The 5,100-nt window shown below is 42.1% G+C and overlaps 1 long non-coding RNA gene across 4 annotated transcripts; it reads left to right on the top strand.

Moving 5' to 3' along the window:
- Positions 1-6: 6 nt before the first annotated feature.
- LOC119332531 lies at positions 7-3,338 on the top strand. 4 transcript variants are annotated; one of them, XR_005160999.1, is made up of 3 exons: positions 7-747; positions 1,169-1,253; positions 1,664-3,338. It is a non-coding gene; the product is annotated as an uncharacterized LOC119332531 (long non-coding RNA). The 4 variants fall into 4 exon arrangements; XR_005161000.1 differs by having other exon boundaries at positions 7-1,253; positions 1,664-1,752; positions 2,684-3,338; XR_005161001.1 differs by having other exon boundaries at positions 7-1,253; positions 1,664-1,784; positions 2,684-3,338.
- The last annotated feature ends 1,762 nt before the right edge of the window (positions 3,339-5,100 follow it).

Below are 5,100 nucleotides of genomic sequence, written 5' to 3'. Positions count from 1 at the left end.
GCCTGAACCAGCCGTTGCCATGGAGAAGGACGGCCAATAGGGGAGGCCGGCGGTGGAGGGAGGAGCGACGGGGACATTGACTCCCCCACCATGAGAGAAGGAGAGGGATGGACAAATAGGAAACAGGGGCATGAGGAGAAGAGGAAGGAGACGGGGGCAGGAGGAGAAGAGGAAGGAGAGGCCCTGCTCCGCTCCCCCGCCTCGAACCAGCCATTGCCATGGAGAAGGACGTCCAGTAGGGGAGGCCGGCGATGGAGGGAGGAGCGGCGGGGACAGAAGCACCGGCCATCGGGGACCTCTCGAGCCGTCGAGCGCGACCTTGATCTGGTGTAGGGGAGCAGCAGCCGCAGGGGGCTCCAACCTCTTCTTCGCGGGAGGCGGCAGGCGCAGCTCCTCCTCTCTCCCCCCACACGACAGCGACCCCAACCCCCACCCCAGCCTTGTTTGGAGGATATCGTCAGAATCAGCTTCCTTGATAATTATGTCAAAATTTCTGGGATTTGTGATTCTTATCGAATTAAGAGATCATCTGTTAGCCTGTCCCTATTTATGATTTCAGATTATTTTGGTGCACTTCAGTTTCAGAAATCCGATCCGTCACCCCTACTCTGACCTCGATGGACTATTGTTGTCGTTGTCCTCTGCCTTGCCCAGGACAATGATGGCCGGGTGAGCCAGAGACAAGCTGAGGATCAACTAGCAGTTCTTCCCAACGACAAGACCACAACAGCAACAGATGACGATGTAGTTGAGTTTTATAACGGACCAGCTTCAGGCTTTTGTACTAATTTCTTGATTACCTCACCATGATTGTTGTAGTTTTGTCCTCACAGGAGAACCTTATTTTCTTCAGATCTATAGGATCAAGATATGCAATTTCAATTTTGTAATTATATACACTGTTAACTTGATGCAATAAAGAAAGAAGTTCCACAAGCTCTTAATTATTGAAGTTACTTGTGTAGTCTGCAATTTGATATTTTAACATGTGCACTGCAATTGGCAACACTTCGAACAAAACCTTCGGTTTCTTTTCTAAGGAATATGATTGTTGCTTCTAGACATGCCGCTAGGTATATATGATCCATGTTTTCCATTCCCCCTTTACTTTCTTTGTTTAGTTATGCATGTAGAAAAGCTCATGTATGAATCTGACTTTATTATGCAGTCTCACACAAAGGAAGAGAGAATAGAACTTGATGTCAACGACCCTAGAGGTATGGAAATAAAAACACCAGAGTGAAACTCCAGAGGTATGGCATCTCATGATTTCATACCCTTATGTTCTTGCCAACATTTACATGTTATTTTGTTCTTTGCTTACCAAAACTCAGAAGTACTTTATCTTGGTTGACATTATGATTGATTCTGTGTACACTGAGATACTACCGAGTCTCAAACCAGAGCTGGACATCTCATATCTGTACATCAGAATCACTGTTGGGTCCATGGAAGCTTGCCTAGCCGCTACTGTGCCACGTTGTATAGATACTGAACTTGATATCCTTGGTTTATGTAACTATTGAAGATGTTATATGCGCATACTCCTACAGCATAGGCACTAATGTTGTTTGAGTGCCTTTAGTAAATTACTACATTTTTAGTGAGGTTGGCTAAATGTTTTTCTGCTATTAACATCTATCATTGCCCTACATCTTGTCAGCTCTGCATCCAGAGCAACGATGCCGGCACACACGCCAGTTCTTTGTTCATCTCAGTCGGCGATTATTTCATTTTGTCTACGGCGATGGGGTAGCTTCCTCTGCTCCGTTCGTGTGTTTGACGTTTGTTCTTCTTCCATCCTCTTCTGTCCTTTTGCTCGTCACATTATTCTTTCGACTTGTCCTTAGATTTTTTTTCTCTACAGGTTTTGTGCTGTTTCTTTTGACAAGATGTATTTTTTAGTGACACTTTTCTAGAGATTCTTCATGTTATCTTTATGCTGGGCCTCATATATGTTCATGGTCAACTTGTGTCCAGATTTCAGAGTAGTGTGGTATATTATGATTGTAGAGGTGATCTCACCTACGCATACCCTTTTTGGATACATCGTTACAGCTTGTTACATTGTTCTCTGTTTCTAGATGTCTGCATAGTTTATTTCCACTGGCTTAACTTGCATTAACCCTATTGTGGTATAACATCTTTGCCTGCTACCCCCAGCAAAATTATTCAATGAGTCAATACCATCAATATGTGTGGTTATAGATTTATTTCATAGTGATAATCTAAAATCGGGGACCTCCTATAATTGCCAGATAGGTTCCGCACCACGTATAAAATGTACATTACTCGGCAAGCATGTTTATTCAGTTCTTTCAGGATGTAACATGTGCTATAGGTTGATCGATATACAGTAATGGGGGCAGGATTCATTGAACTTGCATGTTCAGGAGGGCCCGTTAGAGAGAAAAAATATATAAAAAAGCACTGTTTATAGGAAATTTAGGAGCAAATCACTGATTAGGGGGGCAGGTCCCCTGCCGACCCCCGTCTGCGCCACTGCCAAAATAGATACCAATCTTGCATTCTTTTTGCACATGGACAACAAGTAATCATATTTTTCATGTCCCTGCCAATCAGTTTTTTTATTAGATAGCAATTAAATGTTGAGAAGTATATGTGCTGATTACTGGCTCAACAAATTGGTTGCTATATATTGACTGTAAGTCTCTTTTCTCAGGGACAACGTACTGGTCTGAAGGAAAGCCTTTTTTATTTTTCAAGATGATGAACTGCATTATTTCTGGTCCTACTCTGCCTCTCAATCATTTCTTTAAACCAAGTTGATGACCGAGCAAATGCACTTCACAGAAGGAGAACGGACAGCCTTAGATAACATTGACTGTTCTTTTTGGAGCTCCTACAAAATGAAGACATCATTAAATCAATCGTTGTTTTGTTCGACGTTGAAGATGTCAGCTAAGAGGATTTTGAGTACTATTCTGCTCATTCCAAAAGTATGCAAGCCACACGAGGAGTGATATGAGAAAGATGCTCTCAAACCGGATCTCGGTAGTGAGATGCATGGAAGAGGAAATCTAAGATTAACCTAAACAAAAACTGCATATAGTGTATAACGACTGCGACTGTCCAAGATTGCAGTCTCTTCCAGAATTTCAATTGGTAAAAGCTCATCCATAAGAAATGTGTAGCAGGGTAAAAGTCTGATATCTATTGGTGATCAGGCACTTTATTTATGAAGCAGAGAAAGCGATCTAGCATTTTATTTGTGAAGAAGAGAAAGTGTAAGAAGGCAAGTGAGGTATATGTGCTCAAAAAGACATGCTATCAAATGTTTCCATGTTATTGCTGAACATTTTTTGGTCTTTATCCAACTGGTTTTTATCATATCAAATTACTGCAGAGCGTACTGATTTTTTTGTCACCTAGCAACGGTGCCTTTGAGGGCAGGCCTGGCGCAGTGGTGAAGTCCTCCCCACTTGTGCCAAGAGGTCCTGGGTTCGAACCAGCCTCTCTGCATTGCACTTTGCAGGGGTAAGACTAGGTTCCTATAATCCCTCCCCAGACCCCACCTTGTGTGGGAGTTTCTATGCACTGGGTCTGTCCTTTCTAGCAACGGTGCCTTTCAGTTCAACTAGCAGTTTAAACCTCTGAAGGTTTAAGGTGAACAATGAGATATTTTTGGGTTTGTTTGAACTGTTGTGTCTGTCCACTTGAGTGCCTCCATATGTGGTTCTCCTGTTGCATTAGTTATATTTTTATCGGAATAGCTTCACACACGATGTTTTATAGACGTCATGTGGACGATGCTAAGATCTCACGTTCCTTATTTATGAAGGGATTTCATCTAACGATGATTAGCGCCTGCCGTGCACGCATCGGCCAGAAAGTTGGCTGCATAGCACTGCTCTATTTTTATTTTTGATCATCTTGCCCAAAACTAAAGTTTCACTACATGAAAAATGACTACTTTATTTTGTACCATGTTATCCTCTTTCTCTTCCCCACGGGACAGCGTCTCCCCGCGTTCTCGATCCGGCGCTGCCACATATCGTGATTCTCGATCGGGCGCAGGTGTCACCATAAGAGAGCCTGGCTGATGTGGTCTTCATGCTTGGTGTGGAGAAGCACGGGAGGATGAGTAGGACGGGCATGGGGAAGGAGCATCCAGGCCGGAGCTCCGGCGTTGCTCGCGTCATGGTTGAATGGAGCCGGCCATCACTATGGGCTGCTGCTCGCCGGTCGTTGGTTCCCAATCTCAGTTGCTCATCTTTGGCTTCACCATCTTTCTCTCCTGATCATGCATCTATTTTAGATCATATAATTATGCTATATCATATATGTTGTTTAGTTTAGACTTGTGCATGTGCATGCATTGGCATTGATTTAGACAGAGATATTGCATGATTTGTACATAGAAGGAGTACGGATGATCTAGGAACAAATGTTTGAATAAAGTTAGTAGTGAGATTTAGGTAGAGGTTACCTGCACTGTTTTGTTTTATGTAGATTCTAAGCTCCAAAATCATACATGGTCCTGTTAGTAATTTGTTTGAGTTGTGAGTTTACGCATTTTCTCTTGGAATGTTTGTATGTGTGATCACTTGCTTTTAGGTTCCCAGTGGTATATCATGAGAAGTTTTTTGCACCGGGTGATCAACTACATATTTAGACGAATACACTATTCAGAACCAGGAACATTAAGATTTCTAATGTTGTTTTCCTCTTTCAAAGATTGCAGTTTTCATAAGCCTTAGATAGCTAAGGTACATAGTTTTCATTTAACAATTTTTTTTACTGTTCTCTCATCTCCTATATGGTGTCTAAGAACTACTAATGTAGACAATTCAAAATTTTAAAATACCTTCTGGCCAATTATGTGGGGAAGGTGCAGCAAGCCGGCCCTCGCGTTATAGTAGAGTGGAGCCGGCAATTTTATGATCGGTCTCTAAATATTTCAACTTGCACAGTTTGAATTAGCTTCACATGGTATATATATAGTTTGAACATAGGTATTCCTTAATTTTTATAAAAGGTTTAGAATTATTATCCTCGGTGCTAAAACTCGATACTAACAAATGCAAACATTTCTGTTACAAAAGGTTTAGAATCATTACCCTTGATGCTTGAATTTGG

The sequence above is a fragment of the Triticum dicoccoides genome, chromosome 7A (assembly GCF_002162155.2).
Source record: "Triticum dicoccoides isolate Atlit2015 ecotype Zavitan chromosome 7A, WEW_v2.0, whole genome shotgun sequence".
In the NCBI taxonomy this organism is placed as follows: domain Eukaryota; kingdom Viridiplantae; phylum Streptophyta; class Magnoliopsida; order Poales; family Poaceae; genus Triticum; species Triticum dicoccoides.
This window is presented reverse-complemented; position numbering and strand designations above follow the sequence as displayed.